At 37.2% G+C, this 17,737-nt stretch overlaps 1 protein-coding gene and 1 pseudogene across 1 annotated transcript in view; one reads left to right on the top strand and one right to left on the bottom strand.

The window, feature by feature from the left end:
- The window catches only part of adamtsl3 (ADAMTS like 3), a 403,073-nt gene that overhangs the window by 33,397 nt on the left and 351,939 nt on the right, over nt 1-17,737 (top strand). The gene's annotated exons all lie outside the window — the stretch shown is intronic.
- Nucleotides 10,931-11,782, bottom strand: LOC147843050 (uncharacterized; annotated as a pseudogene).

Here is a 17,737-nt window from a genome sequence, read left to right as displayed (position 1 = left end):
AAAATCACTATTTTTTAGTAAGTGTACTTCTTTCTTTTTTTTTTTTTGCTTTTTTTCCACAATAAAAAAATATTCATAGTGCAACCCATGTTCTCTTATCATTCACATTTTAATAAACTTTAATAGGTAGAACTGTCTGAGATCTGAACAAAAAGCAAGTGATGCATCAAAGTTTGATTTAAAAAAAAATCTTGAATGGCTATAAAAATCTGTCTAATCATTAAAATGAATTATACAAATGATAAAAAATAATTGATTCAAAAACCTTGAACAATATTAATGATATGACATAGTTCTGGAAACTTCCTACTTCTTTGTTCATCAGTTTGATTTTACGATGGGTATCTTTTGACTGCCCCATGTCGTTTTAAACAATATTACAACACCGAACGTGTCAAGTATAAAAGTCTCGTCCGTTTCGTGAAGGTGGACTGTGAGGAAACCGGGGCATCCGGAAGAAACCCACGCCAACATGATGAGAACATGCAAACTCCACACAGAAATGCAGACTGGTCCAGCTGGGACTCGAACCAGTGACCTTCTTGCTGTGAGGCGACAGTGCTAACCACTGAGCCACCATGTTGACCCCAGATCGCAATATATATCGCAGAAAAACAAAATATTACAATGTCGTGCAGCTCTAATTGGAACAGTGTAAATTGCCGTCTATTTTGGATGTCTGAAGAAGAGCAGATGGGATACTCTGTCTCGTTTTTGAAGTTCAAAGAAGAAGGGAAGTAATATGAGAGTGGAACCATATGAGGGTGAGCAAATGATTACGAATTTTTCATTTCGGGGCAAACTGTTCCTTTAAACGTCTAAGGCGGTTGATGTGCAGTGATTTTAGCTGTAGGTCTGCGTGAAGTCAGACGCTGTCTGAGCTCAGACTGAGGTTCTGCCTCATTTCACAAAGCTCTTGTTGTTGAAAGGATTGTGATGCAGAGGCTGCTGAATGTCAGACTGTCACTAGATTCTGTAGTTTACAGTGGAAAGGCAAAAACAACCAGTTTTACCACATCATAGACTTATTTTACTATTTAATTCATATGGTTTAAAGGCATTTTAAAGCTTGACTGTAGAACCCAATAAGTTGAGGCAACTCAAACAGTTTGAGGAAACCGATTGCAACAAACCATTTAAGTTCAAAAACTAATCGTAATGAGTACTGTGAACTTAATCCATTTAAGTAAACGAACCGATTTGAGCAAAGTCAAACCCAATAAATGAAGAGAACTCAAACCAACTGAGTGCTGTAAAACCCAATGAGTTAAGGCAACTCAAACCGTTTGAGGAAACCGATTGCTACAAACCATTTAAGTAAACAAAAACTAATATATAGGAGTACTGTGAACTTAATCCATTTAAGCTGAAGTAATGGGGTATTTAATTAACTCTTTACCTTCAACACTGAGTTCAAAACTTTTATTCAAGTGAGTAGAAATAACTTTCGGTACATTTTGAGTGAACTACACTCATTTCATTTGATGAAGTTGACTGCTGGGTTTTACAGTGTAGATATTGTGTGTTTGCAACATTGCATTTAACTTACAAGAGAGAAAAAAGATTACACAGTTATCTGGGTAATGATATGTAATTATTTTCAATAATATAATCATATTAATAATAAGATATAGTTGTAATAAATATATTAATTATAAAATATATGTAATAATAATTTAACAAGTATAAATTTGCATATATATATATATATATATATATATATATATATATATAAATTTAAATAAATAAAAATATGTATTATTTATTTATTTATTTATTTATTTCAATGAGTATGTAAATGGGGTGACACAGTGGTGCTGTAGGTAGTGCTGTTGCCTCACAGCAAGAAGGTTGCTGGTTCGAGCCTCGGCTGGGTCAGTTGGCGTTTCGGTGTAGAGTTTGCATGTTCTCCCTGCGTTCGCGTGGGTTTCCTTCGGGTGCTCCGGTTTCCCCCACAGTCCAAAGGTAGATTGGGTAGGCTAATCTGTCTGTAGTGTATGAGTGTGAATGAGTGTGTATGGATGTTTCCCAGAGATAGGTAGCAGCTGGAAGGGCATCCTATGCGTAAAACAAGTGCTGGATAAGTTGGCGGTTCATTCCGCTGTCATGACCCCTGATAATAAAGGGACTAAGCCAAAAAGAAAATGAATAAATGAATGAATATGTAAATGTTCATTTTATAAACATACATTTTTTTATGCATAACAAAAATCCATTACAAATGTGAGGACTACACTGAAAGTTGTACATTATTTATTTTTTCGGGCACGTTCCTATAAAACAGGGGTTCTCAACCTTTTTCACTTCGAGACCCACCTCCCTCTCTGAAATTTTTTGGAAGGCCCAAACTGATTATCTTCTATTATTCTTTTATTTTTCTACATCATATATATATATATATATATATATATATATATATATATATATATATATATATATATATATATATATATATATATATATATATATATATATATATAATCATTATATATATATATATATATATATATATATATATAATCTACTCAATCTTGACCAAGCTGATATTGTTATTACCCCAATATCGAGAAGCTTCCTATAGCCTTGACTTATTATAATTTGTCTGTATTTGCCATTCACATTCATTAATTCAGCCTTGTGGAACATTTGATCCTTGCTTTGTAAACACAGTAAACTGTGTGTTCTCTCATCTTTACTACTTATTATTCTCGGTAAGTATTTCAATCTCTACACAGAAGTGCCTCAAGCATCCTTTCGGATTTGCATATGCTAGATATCCAGCAACAGTTCACCTCAGTGTTTTATTCGACCTCACAGCATCTGGGAATTTTCATTTTGTAGCAAAAACTGCAAAAACTGAATCAAAATGCGTTGATTGAGGAGGCGCTTGCAGATCATGACTGTTCAGATTGATGCAGGATCATTTCAGTTGTGTTTTAAAACGAGTTCAGTTCCTCAGGTGCGTGATGTTCGCTAACAAGATGAGTCAGTTTTCATGCTAACACTTCAATAATGTTTTTAACAGATGCTTTCTTAATAAATTGAAGGTTGAAGTAATTTACCATATGCAGTTGAAGTCAAAATTATTAGCCCTCTAATTTTTTTTTTATTTCAACTATAGAATAAAAGCAGTTTTTAAATTTTTAAACCATTTTAAGCTCAGTATTATTAGCCTCCTTTAGCTATGTATATATTTTTTGATTGTCTACCGCAGTGGTTCCCAACCTTTTCCCCCACAGAAAATATTGTAAGGCCCTCCTCAGCATTATTGCTCATATAAATTTGTAGTAAGGATAACAAAAACAGAGAGTTTTCAAACAAACAGTATGTTTATTACTATATCTAGATATGTTTATGCCTAAATAATAGCCTAATGTAAAATATAAAAGCAAAACATCAGTACACCATTTGTAACTGAAAATGTAAGCCTTTGGCCTTTAAATTAGCCATATAATAGTTGCCGATATTTATTTTTTTTTTTTAAGTTTTTTGTCAGTAGCTGTGACGTCCCTCATCTTAATTTGGGTGTGTGTCAATTTCATTTGCCTTGGGCTCAAAAATGCTCTGGGCTTGTCACTGTATTGGGGATAAGTTGTCTGCATTACCAGATAATTATCTTGGGCACTTATCAATAATGGTACTTATCAATAATGAGTCTGGGTTGCAATTGTATTGAGCACTGTGAGTTATCTTGAACGATTTGTGTTGAGACATATGAGAGGTACCCTGCATTTTTTACAGTATATGAAGAAGTAATAGTTTGAAGAGGTCATTTGAGCACAGTAATAATGTTCAAAGAAGGAATGTTTATCTTGCACCTCTTGGCCCCTCTGCTTTATTTTGGGTGGTATAAGTGTGAGTTACGGATGTTTGGAGCATTAAAAACTCGGCTGTAAATCCCAAGCGGTAAACGCTGTCCGGCCTGCTTGGTTTCCACAGGTTAGCGGAGGTGGAGTGGCGTTAAGCAGACTTGTTAAGGGCTGTGATTAGAAACAGAAGAGCTTTGGTCAAATGTGGCCCTGCCGGTGCTTGTAGGGAAAGGTGATAAGAAGCACTAACTGTTAAGGAGGTTAAGAGCAGTCGGCAGACGGCTAGAGTAAATATAACAGAATTATCTTGGGCCGCTTCCAGACATATTTCACAAATGGAAATATTTTGACACGATTTACTGTGAAATATTACAGCAATGTGCACTGATTGGAGCCTCATAAATATTTGTGGAGACTCTGTGAGCAAATGTTTTTTTGTTCTGAGTTACAAAAACCTAGACCTTTTTTTTTTTGCTAGCATCTGAAAAGATGAAGCTTGTTAGTGATTGGTTTGGAGCATAACATATCTTTTGGGGCTGTTGACACTAGGCAGTTTAGCAAAATTAATTCACGCCTCGTCCTGAAGTGACGAGCGATGCATTAAAACATTGTTTTCCAGCTGCGGCCACGCTTCATTCTCAAAATGTATAGTTAGTCTAAAGCAGGGAGACAATCAGTCAGCGCAGTTGTCCCTCCATAGTAAAAAGCGACATATTAGCAGTTCAGGAACTGTGTTTAACAACATCTGGCCAATGAGTGATGTGGGTTTTGTCAGATGACTGCATTTTGGTTCTTTTCAACTGGTTCGGACCAAAGCCAGCAGTGTGGTGTGAAAACGACTCAAAGACGGCAGAAAATGCAACAATGTATCATTTATTGCTCTTGGTCCAGACCAAATGAACAAAGCTACAGATGTGAAAGCACCCTTACTTAAACATTCCCTCAGCTAAAGTGTGAGATTGAAACTGAAAGCATGTCTGAAAAATCTTATATAACTAATTTTATGTATTTTTTGTTGGTCAGTTATCTACAAAATAAACGAAGATTTGAGGTGAAGTTTAAAACAAGGTCGGCTTATATGCGTCAGCGCACAAACTAACAAACAAGTCTGTTAAATAAAATATTAATAAATATAATGACAGTGAAATATCCAGAGTTTCAGAGTATCCTATATTAGGCTACATAATTTTCTTTTAAAGACAATCCATGTTGCGCCCGTCAGATTCACTTGCATTAATTTAATTACAATTTAATTTGACCACAATGAGCCAGGCTTTACAAACTATTACTGCACCTAAAGTATTCCCCTCAGAAGAATAAACTCAGTCGGAAGGAAGAGAGAACATAAACTATGAGAATAATGTTAGGGTGATGCGCATGTCGCTTCTGCGCAGCCGTTGCATAAATGAAGCGTCACTGAGAAACAGGGGCAGGCCTCCGGTATTTGTGGACACTTCCAAAACAGCAGCTAAAAAGAGACGAAATCAGTGCGTTGAGGATCTGTCCAATGTATTATTGGGGCTTTTCTAATTTAAAGTTTCAGGTAGACTTACTTTGTGTGTGAAGAGCAGGTAATAACCCTATCTACTCCAGTGTTGCAAATGCGATCTGCTGGTTTGACAGACACAGCGCAACATGATTAAGAAACAGCAATGAACTCCTTGTTGCAGGTCAAAATGAACCCATTTAATGCAAAACTAAATTAATTTCTTCAATGTTTACTTATATTAACAGGCAAGCCCGGATTGGTTAATCGGCAGGACTGGGAGAATTCCTGTTTTTTTGGCCGCGAGGTCCGTTTTTTTGTCCCCAGCTGCTTGCATTCTCAGCAGTTGCACTTTTTTCATTCATTTATTTGACCATAGCCTTACCACTTTTATTCATTATTTTTCTGCAGCTCCACTCCTTTTTATTCATTTTCTTGTAGCCCCGTGAGCAAAATGCAGCCTGGAGGTTAATGATGCGGTGACTATCATTCGACCCCAAACAGCAGCCCCTTAGTGATAATAGAAATTCGAATAATTAATATTAATGAATAGTACACCTGCTCAATGAAAATCAGATGTTTCACTACAGTAATAAATCTTGTGTTACGATGCCGCCGACCCGAGTTCGAACCTCACCTGAGTATTTATTTATTTATTTTTTGTTTTAAGACATAGAACACTGTTTGGGTTACTTATGTAGGTGTACATATTTTATTTTTATCTTTGTGTGACCACAGTTATAAAGGATATCTATAAGGAATTTAGCACAGAATATTTATTCAGATATTTCACTGAGATGGGCCGGTCTAAGGCTTGAAACTCCTGGGCTGAAAAGGAGTCCAACTCCGGCCCTGTTAACAGGAACAAATAGTCTTGGAGAGAGTTTTTCAAATTGTCATGAATGCAACACGCAGTTTGAATTGTGAATTAATGAAGAATGATTGACATGTGCAGAGGCGGGAAGCGCTGAACTGAACATGGATTTAAGCACGTGATTATTCATTTGTTCACATTAAACTGTAGAATGGTGTCAGAACATTTAGGATATAGTAGGCATGCATGACAACTTTCTAGTGCCTTATAATAGGCTACCTTTATGGCTTTTGGTGACTTATAAATTATACAGAATATAGCGCAAGCGCAAGATCAGATTTGGATCGGTACCAGCTGACTGATACCCAATCCAGCAAAAATATGCAATATCGAACAGATATCCAATCCAATATCGTGATCGGTGCATCCATAGAAAGCAGCACACTTTCTAGCTCTCTCTCTCTTCTTCTGCACCCTAAAGGATAGCCACCCTTCTCCTTAAGATGTTTCAAAGTTCAGCTAATCCTAGGCTGCGTTCGAAACCACCTACTACTCAGTAGGTACTGCATTTGAATTTAAAAGTACTATTCGGTCGTTAGAAAAGTATGTTCTATACAGTATGAATGTGAAAAGTATGGATGGAATTTGGACGTACTACATCCGCCATTTTGTCATGGTCACATGACCTACTTGCGTCAGTTGCGTCGCTTCACTCTCATTCATGAATTCTCTCGCGGGGCATCATGGGATAGCGCAGCGTACATGGGATGCGCACTTCAGAATCTCGCCAGAAGTAGTAAGTGATCCGATACTTTTCGCATACTGATTTTCAAATTCTATGAATTCGGACATACTACTCTGCTCTCATACGGATTTTAGCGTACTGTATAGTAAAGTATGCGGTTTCGGACGCAGCCCTAGTTTCTTTTCTTCAGTAGACCTATTGTATCTTTTCTTGAGGGTGTGGAGTTCCTTTCTCAACTCTTGGTAGCTCTGCGATTCATGGTATAAGTTGGCTTGGTGTTTGCTTCTTTTTTTTTTTACAAGGCCAAATCTTTCTGCTGCATAGCCACCAATTATACTATAGCAGTCATTGAGTAAAGTCAGCGAGCTGCATCTCCTTTTGCTGTAGCTTGGAGGAAAACTGCAATCTTGATGAACTGCTTACATTTGACAGACAAAAAACAAACAAAAAAAAACACTATGAAAAACACTTTGTTTTTAATATGCCCATAAGGCATTGCTTCATTAAAATATTTGCTAATTTGCATACGTGATCCTTGGGTGGAGTCAGGTTCAAAATACATGTTTGTTTTTTTATTTATTTATTTTGTTGACATACGGCAGTCAATGCTTTTTCAGGATTTGTTTAGGAAATATCTTGTTATTTAAATTTAAAAAAAGTCAACCCATGCTCATTCTAAAAATTTACCCCATATACATTTCTGGAGAGCATCAAATACATCCCAAGAGCTTCGCGAATCCACCAGAGACCACTGTGTATGCTTTTTCAGATTTCCCTTGCTAGTGACATTCATGCCTGCTGTTCCCGCGTAAATCTACCAAAGGCCGCTATCAACTGACTGACTGACTGACCCACCCTCCTCCTTCCCTAAACCCAACGATAAGGTTTTCAAAACCAATCCAAAAAAAGAAAAGCCCTCACCTGATATTTACCACGTTTTCAGATTTGACCACACTTTCACCTTGTTATTTACTAGTTTATTTTTTGGCTTTTGTTTTGTTTTACCTGTTTCCACCGCCAGACTTGAACCCCTTCATTGTGGTCAACTCCTCTCTTCGTCTCTCTGCTGATGCACATGGCAAACTAACTGGACAAATTGGTTACAGCAGGAAAGCTGTCAATACGGAGGTACCTGTGAGCAGTCATCAAGGTATTATATACTGCCCTGTAGCAGTCGTTTTAAAGGTGAAATGTGCTTCTGGCTATATAATTCGAGGTCTCCAGAAATGCATATAGGGATACTTTTTCAACATGAGCCCATTTTGTTGAAAATTATATAACCAGCTAAATATGCTATAGTCGTGAAAAAAACACCTACAGAAAAAAAAACATAATAATGACGGAAAATTTGAATACTTTCAACCCAAGCTCATTCTGAAAACGTAGTCCCGCAAACGTTTCTGGAGACAGCGAAATACGTCCCGGCAGGTACGTACGGCTACATTGATTTTTTTCAAGCGAACGCTAAGTGGCGGTGTGAAGCTGTTCTCTACCGACCGCTTACCTCCTTGTGGAGGGCTACCCCGCTGTAACCCGTTTGTCCACTTAGCTCACCGTGTACGTCGGGAGGCTCGAGATGCAGAGAGGAGTTGACCACGGCGATCGGTTTCGAGTCCGGGGAAAATCTATTCCAGCAATCAGGTAAGACAAAAACAGAATCCCAAATATTAAGTTAACGAGTTTCGTAACAGGGTGAGAACGCGGTGAAATCCAAAAATGCGGTAGAAAAAATAAATAAATCAGGGCTTTTCTTTTTTTGAATGGCTTTTTGTAAACTGTTGCTCGGGTTTAGGGTAGCGAGCGGGCGGCCGGGTCGATTGGTAAAATTGGTTAGGTTCAGGGAAGAAGGAGGGCAGGTCAGCCGATTGGCCGGTCACGCAGACAATCATTTGGTCAGTCGGACCGGCCTCTGGTGGGTTCACGCGAGAACAGCGCGGGCGCGAGCCGCACTGGCGAGAGGCGTCTGAGGTGCGAAAAAGCGCACAACAGCGGCCTCTCGCGGATTCGCAAAAACAAAAACTGCAGCCGTACGTACCCGCTGGGACGTATTCCGCGGTCTCCAGAAACGTCCGCGGGACTATGTTTCCACAATGAGCCTGGGTTGATACTTTTTCAACCTGCGGTAAACCTTGAAACCGGTTATCGTCCCATGCCTTGTTTACACCTGGTCACTTTTTGCATTGTTTTTTTGTTTTTCCTGATCGGATAGCAGAGTGTGAACTGTCCCTTTAAAATCACCCTAATGACCCAGAAATGATGCTGCAGGATCATGTTCAGTCAGCTTCGGTAGGTGTTGAAGTGTATGTCATCTCAGGAGAAATATCCTATAGTCCTCTGCTGTGTGTGTCCAGGTACCCAAATAGATCAGGAACAGCTGTTGGCAGATCTGCACACATTTACTGACTCTTGTTCTCAAGGTCAGCTAGACCCAGAATTCTCTAAACACGTCACCCGACCTCTGCAGCACCGCCATCAGTCCTGCTGTCGACTCCTAAAACCTCTTTTTATTGGTCATTTTGAAGCTCCGGCTGGATTCTGGTCTGTTGGGGAGTTGGTGGTGTGTTTGTTTCAGTCTTGACGTTTAAAAATGTTGAATAAGTTACTGGATGTCTCTGATGCTCACCAAGGTGGCAATTATTTAATGATTATTACAGTAAAAATGCAAATATTGTGAATATTATTACAATTTTAAACGGCTGTTTTGTTTCATTGGAATGCATTTTCAAATGTAATTTATTTCTGTGATGCAAAGCTGATTTATTTTGTATCAAAAACCATTTTACTATGACGATTTGTTGTTAAAAGACGTTAACTATTATCATCAGTGTGTGTGTGTGTGTGTGCAGCATATTAATAATAATAATAATAATAATAATAATAATAATAATAATAATAAATAACAATTATCCATCCATTATTGCCTCCATACATCCACTCATTTTAGTTATCCAACCGCCTGTCCATCCATCCATCCATCCATCCATTCATCCATCCATCCATCCATCTATCCACCCATCATTTCCCCATCCATCCATTTTAGTTGTCCATCCATCCATCTGTCCATCCATCCATTCATTATTTCCCCATCCATCCGTTTTAGTTATCTATCCATCCATTCATTATTTCCCCATCCATCCATTTTAGTTATCCATCCGTCTGTCCATCCATCCATTCGTTATTTCCCCATCCATCCATTTTAGTTATCCATCCGTCCGTCTGTCCATCCATCCATTCATTATTTCCCCATCCATCCGTTTTAGTTATCTATCCATCCATTTATTATTTACTCATCCATCCATTTTAGTTATCCATCCATCCGTCCGTCTGTCCATCCATCCATTCATTATTTCCCCATCCATCCATTTTAGTTATCCATCCGTCCGTCTGTCCATCTATCCATCCATCTATCATTTCTCCCATCCATCCATTTAGTCATCCGTCTGTTCATCTGTCCATCCGTCCATCCATCCACTATTTCCCCTATCCATCTATCCAACCTCCGTTCGTCCGTTTATCTGTCCGTCTGTCCATCCGTTCGTCCATCCATTCATCCGTCTTTCCATCTGTCTATGCATTAGTTTTATTAACCAGTTATTTTTCATCCATCCATTCATCTTTCATTCACTCACCATTCATCCACTTTTTAATCTATCCCTCCGTCTGTCCATCCATCCATTCATTATTTCCCCATCCATCCGTTTTAATTATCCATCCGTCCGTCTGTCCATCCATCCATTCATTATTTCCCCATCCATCCGTTTTAATTATCCATCCGTCCGTCTGTCCATCCATCCATTCATTTTTTACCCATCCATCCGTTTTAGTTATTTATCCATTCGTCCATCCCTCCATCCATCATTTCTCCCATCCATCCATTTAGTTATCCGTCTGTTCATCTGTCCATCCGTCCATCCATCCACCATTTCCCCTGTCCATCTATCCAACCTCCGTTCGTCCGTTTATCTGTCCGTCTGTCCATCCGTTCGTCCATCCATTCATCCGTCTTTCCATCTGTCTATGCATTAGTTTTTTTAACCAGTTGTTTTTCATCCATCCATCTTTCATTCACTCACTATTCATCCACTTTTTAATCCATCCATCCATCTATCCATCCATCCATCCAGCCATCTATCAGTCTTTCCATCAGTCCATCCATCAGTCTTTTCATCCACCCATCCATCAGTCTTTACATCAGTCCATCCATCAGTCTTTCCATCAGTCCATCCATCAGTCTTTCCATCAGTCCATCCATCAGTCTTTCCATCTACCCATCCATCAGTCTTTCCATCTACCCATCCATCAGTCTTTCCATCAGTCCATCTATCAGTCTTTCCATCTACCCATTCATCAGTCTTTCCATCCACCCATCCATCAGTCTTTCCATTCACCCATCCATCAGTCTTTCAATCAGTCCATCTATCAGTCTTTCCATCTACCCATTCATCAGTCTTTCCATCCACCCATCCATCAGTCTTTCCATTCACCCATCCATCAGTCTTTCCATCAGTCCATCTATCAGTCTTTCCATCTACCCATTCATCAGTCTTTCCATCAGTCCATCTATCAGTCTTTCCATCTACCCATTCATCAGTCTTTCCATCCACCCATCCATCAGTCTTTCCATCAGTCCATCTATCAGTCTTTCCATCTACCCATTCATCAGTCTTTCCATCCACCCATCCATCAGTCTTTCCATCCACCCATCCATCAGTCTTTCCATCAGTCCATCTATCAGTCTTTCCATCTACCCATTCATCAGTCTTTCCATCCACCCATCCATCAGTCTTTCCATCCACCCATCCATCAGTCTTTCCATCTACCCATCAGTCTTTCCATCAGTCCATCCATCAGTCTTTCCATCTACCCATCCATCAGTCTTTCCATCTACCCATCAGTCTTTCCATCAGTCCATCCATCAGTCTTTCCATCTACCCATCCATCAGTCTTTCCATCTACCCATCAGTCTTTCCATCCACCCATCCATCAGTCTTTCCATCTACCCATCCATCAGTCTTTCCATCCACCCATCCATCAGTCTTTCCATCTACCCATCCTTCAGTCTTTCCATCTACCCATCCATCAGTCTTTCCATCTGCCCATCCATCTTTATTTACATCTTTGTGACCTGTTCTTTCATTTAATCACCATTCATCCATCTATCCATCCTCTTATTAAACCCTCCATTATGCATATATTTATCAAGCAAAAACTTTTAAGTAAATTCTAAATTAGTTAAATTGATTCAAATAACAGCGACACGGTGGAACAGTGGTTAGCGCTGTTGCCTCACAGCAAGAAGGTCACTGTTTCAAGCCCCAGCTGGGTCAGTTAACATTTCTGTATGGAGTTTACATGTTCTCCCCGTGTTGGCGTAGGTTTCCTCCAGGTACTCTAGATTTCCCCACAGTCCAAAGACATGCGCTATAGGTGAATTGAATAAGCTAAATTACCCGTATTAAATGAGTTTGAGTGAATGCAAGAGTGTGTGGGTGTTTCCCAGTGCTGGGGTTCAGCTGGAAGGGCATCCGCTGTGTAAGAGGATATGCTGAATAAGTTGTCGGTTCATTCTGCTGTGGCAACCCCTGATTAATAAAGGGACTGAGCCAAAAAGAAAATGAACAAACAAATGATTTATATAACAATACATTTGTACTATTACAGATGATGTATATTTTATTGAATGCTGTTCCTTTGAACTTGATTCAGGTAATAGCTATTATTAAGCATTATTAATTAAGCGTCATTAAGTTTTTTGGTAACACTATAATAACTACACACTATGAATCATTTATTAAGCATTAGCATATAGTGAATTCATTATCTGTTAAGCATTAACTCTACATTAATAAATGTTAGTAAGCAGTTTATAACTGCAGCTGTTAATGCTGTATTCTTGACTTACAACCATATGTATAATGTGCTTAATAATTGTACTTTTATACTTTGTTAATGATTTATTTTTCATTACTAAATAAAGTATTGGATTATTTACAAACCAGTTATTTAAGCATAGTTGGTGTTTTTTTTAAGATCATTTAGAATGATTTAGTAAATGATTAATAAACTATTGAAATCAACATTTATTATATATATATATATATATATATATCTTATTATTCAGGCATATATTTATAGTTAACTAATGTGTTATTAAATGCTTTTTTATTTTAACTTCATCCAGTTTTGTGACCTAATCTAAAGTGAAGACTATTCTTGCTTTATAAATGCCTTATAAATGACAATTAAAGAGTCAGTTAAATTCTAAAAAGGAAAGAAGTACATAAACAACATTATTCATTTCTATTCATTTGTAGATACACAAATCAAACTGTATCAAATGAAAAGTAAATCTGTGCAACCTGATCTAAAATAAAATGACTGTACAGTTTAAACATTGCATCTTTTTATATTGTAAAATTATTATATTATTGTTGTTTTATACATATTTATGTCGTATTTTGACACTTCTGTTTTTCAGCAATGTTTAATATTTACAATAATTTGACTTTTTAGATAAGATTGCAATGATTATTGTTCATTTGATACCAAACCTTTAATTATCATTTATAAGGGATTTATGAAGCATCAATAGTCCTCACTTTAGATTATTTCACAAAACTGCATGAATGAGTTAATAAAGCATTTGTTAACATACATAGTAACCATTAACATATGCCTGAATAATAAGATGTATAAACCTTGATTTCAATAGTTTATTAATCATTTACTAACTCATTCTGAATAATGTAATAAAACCTCCAACTACTCTTAAATACAACTGGTTTGTAAATAATGCAATACTTCATTTAGTAATGAAAAATAAATCGTTAACAAAGTTTGAAAGTACAATTATTAAGCACATTATACATGTGGTTGTAAGTCAAGAATACAGCATTTGTAGCTGCAGTTGTAAACTGTTTACTAACGTTTATTAATATAGAGTTAATGCTTAACAAATAATAAATTCACTAGATGCTAATGCTTAATAAATGGTTTATAGTGTGTAGTTATTATAAAGTGTTACCAGTTTTTCTAACTAAATCATAATATTAGAATTATTAGGAATGATTCTGAAAATTTAGCTTTTGATTGTTTTGTTTTTTTTTATTTACTATTTTTACTACGTTTTCCTTAAAAAAAACATCATTTAAAATACCTTGATGTTACTAAACACTCAATTTAGTTCTGCATTTCTTCTTGTATCTGAATTAAATATGGAATTGGTGCTCAAGAAAGTTCATCCCTCCACCAGTGCTCTTGTTTACGCATCAGAAGGGCCTCTTAATTATTTCAGGAAGCGAGCTGCAGCATGTGATTGCCTTGTAAGTATGTAAGTTTATGTGTGTTTAGATATGTGAACGAGTGTTTGCCGACTGCCGTGCTTCACCTCAGTTACCCAGAAACACTCGCTGGCATGCAGACAGCACATTTGTCACAGGTGTCAGCCTGATAAAATGTGTTACCATGACATGCATCTCCATCCACTTGAGCTCTTGCTTATTAAAGCGCCTTTAGAAGATAACGGAGACACTTTAACACTAATGAAGATGGTAGATTCTAGAAATGTGCAATAATATAATATAATCAGTAAAGGGGAAAAATTATCATGCAATACTTGGAGTTCGCAATAATTATTTACAAATTCACAAATAACGTTAAAGGCATTTTACAATGACATTTACTTTTTTGCATTGAGAGGCACATCTTTTGAATGATTTACTAATGGACGCAAGTGTTTTACGTGCTGCTTATACGCCCTGTGCAATAGCATTTTTGCTATTGTGCACTGTGTGCTTGCTAGAGTTGGGCGATGTTAACGGATTTGGCATCATATGATGTCTAATGTGAAACATTGCGATGAATGATGGCATTGTCGTCGTAGGCGGGGGGTGGTGGTTGTTAAATTTCAATTAATTCATAACAAATTAATTAATTGTAGCCTATTGTTTTCACTAGCTGACCCACATGGTCTTTGCTTTACCCATAACTAAACACCATAAGTAAATAAAGTTACACTCAAATTACCACCTGTCAATTACCTTTTTCCACGGGACTCTGGCATGAATAGGCAGAGTGATGTGTGTCATTATAATGGCTTTTCCCCACAGCTGGTGGAGGAGACGAGAGTTTGTTTGGAGTTGACTGTAATTTGTATTGTGATACATGATAACTTCCTTATTTTATCATTATTATGAGGAAATAACAAGTAAAGATGCTAGGGCTCGACCGTTTTGGTCGCATATGCACCCGAAGTTTTATCTAAGCGACTTTAAAAAATTAAAGCTGTACTGATACACCAAACCCACGATTCGGTTCGTATCACGATTTTTGACCCACGATTCGGTTCGTATCACGATTTTTTTTTTTCCGTGGGGGGTGGGAAAAAAGATTTTTAAAACTTTTTTATTAAATAACATTTGAAAAATCTTTATAAACTAAACATCAAAGAACAATATTAACTAATTATTAACAATATAAATAGCCATATATGAAATAAATAAATAGCCAAAGCTATATCACTTTTGTTTTCTTTGTAACAAAATACTGCTGAAAAACCAAACAGAACTAAACTCCATTGTGTAGATGGTTCAAGCATGTTGAAAATTCTTTTTCAAGTTCTCTTACATAAAAAAGTAAATTAAATAGCTACTAGGGATGCTCATTTCGTTAATTTTGGTTAATCTCATTAATCGTTTATTAACGGTTAACTGGTCAGATTACTATTAATTTTATATTAAACAAATTGATGTGTCTATTTTGTGTCTGACACATTAAATATTGCATTTTAAAATACAGATTTTTTTATGTGCATTTTAATAACGGAACAGAACAACAGAGCATCTTCACGCACCTGCAGGGTTTAGCACAGAAGAGCAGAATAATCTAAATAAAATGAATAAAATAAATAGGACTGCCCTAAATTATTTTCACTTAAATAATAATTTATATTACAAAACGAAAATACTGACTGATACTTTTTAATAACTGGCATAGGCTGCTTTTTTCCAATCATATGTTTTTTTCTTCCGTCAAATAAAAATAGCTGACTTCCTCAAATTGCCCGCTCCACGAAAAATATGCATTTATTTAATGCCCCGCTTGTATTATTATAATCACAAAACCTTTTACATTTTTAATAGAAATCATTATTTTAAAGAATATGTCCTGATATATGGTTTCCTCTCTCTCCCTCGCGGTTCAAGTGTAGACTTTTTGTAAACAGTTTTGTTGTTTAAATATGATATTGCATTAATCTGCGTACATGCTTTATAAGCTGTAAAATAAAAAGTAAAGCCTATTTGTTGCATTTATTACGCAGATCAAGGTCAACATAAGCGCTGGTTTAGCATCAACACGTCTGTATTAAACAGCAATATTCTTTTTCCATTTTGCTCCTTTGGCAAAATGTGTCTGTAGGCATGGGTTATACGTTATCGTCCCGCAAATTAAGTATGCCTTCCAGTTGAACAAGGGGCCGAAAACAAGGCGCACCTCACTGCCTTTATGTTGACAAGGAAAAAAGAAGCGTGGTCCTCTTATAAACGACTGAATCAGCTGGGTATCGATTGTGCATAAGTGTTTCTGTCTGTGTTGTTACAATTGTAATATTTAATACTATTGTGATATTCAAGATTTGTACATTCGTCCAGCTCTGGATAACTTAAAACAGCGATTAGACCTTCAGAGCAGCATTATTGTGTCCTGAAGTAAAGCGAAACGGCTATAAACTCCGGCAAGATAGATTGATTATATGCAGAGCCATATACCTTTATCTTTAAATAAAGTATAACTATAGAAACTGTGTTCATCTTAACTGAAAGCTTCGTCGTGTTTCCTGACCTCACGCATCGCGCACCTGTCAGTCAGCACTCCCAAAGGTTCAAACAGAAAGCGCACAGCACGGTTACAGAAAAGTTTGCGCTTTTACCTACCTTTTGGCTACTGTTTCACACTGAGGCTTAATGCCTGTGCTGCAAACCACAAATCAAGTAAAGATTAAACAAATAAACAACTTATTTCTCACAAGAATACCAAACTCGTTTGATTTAAGTTAAAAATTCTTCAGAAACACCATCATTGCAGTGAAAAAACGTGACAACTTTCCTTACTCTGCAGAGGAGTCGGGGCATCTAGTGAACGCCCATCCCTCTCTGCGCAGCCACATTAACAGTGTGAGCAAAGCATTGTATATGCGGTGAAAATTCGGCCGCTTTGACAGCATTGGCAATGTTTCTGCTGTTGTCTGTTGTCAAGTGGGGTTAATTTGTTTTTGTTTTTGATATTCCTGACACATTCAGACGGTCCCTTACTAAGAGCTCCGTGCGAGCTCTCCCGGCTAAATGCATATTGTAAGGGCTTAAACGGAGCAGTGCTCGTAATGTCGTACGAGCAAGGTAGTCACGGGGTGTGTCGAGATCTGAGTGTCGCGATTTTGATTTCATTTCGTGTATCGTTATATTTGGAAGCATTTGTGCGGGTGCTGTATGTTCACTGTTTTCACAGCAAAATCCTCACCGCGTGTGCGGATTTAGGAGACATTTATGTAGAATGCATCTTTGCACCTTAAAGCGCCAAACAGGAACAGAGTAAAACAGAAAAAAACAGAGTAAAACAAAAAAGAAAAGCCTCCAATGCTTGCCCCGCCTTTGTGCTCTTCTTATTGGCCCACTGCCCTAGAACTGAACGTGAATGGATTGGATAATATCAGCTGTCAATCACTCAGGCAATGCCTTCTGCCTTTAGATGACAGAGTATGAGAACATGACTGAATACATTGTCATATTATTCTAATTGATTTATGATTATGTGTAATGATTTGACAAGATATTCATACAGATAGAAAACAACAACAATAATAATAATAATAATAATAATAATAATAA

Source organism: Danio rerio, chromosome 7 (assembly GCF_052040795.2).
Source record: "Danio rerio strain M-AB ecotype USA chromosome 7, GRCz13ab, whole genome shotgun sequence".
NCBI classification, from domain to species: domain Eukaryota; kingdom Metazoa; phylum Chordata; class Actinopteri; order Cypriniformes; family Danionidae; genus Danio; species Danio rerio.
The sequence above is the reverse complement of the archived record's forward strand: the minus strand, read 5'-3'. Positions and strand labels throughout refer to the sequence as shown.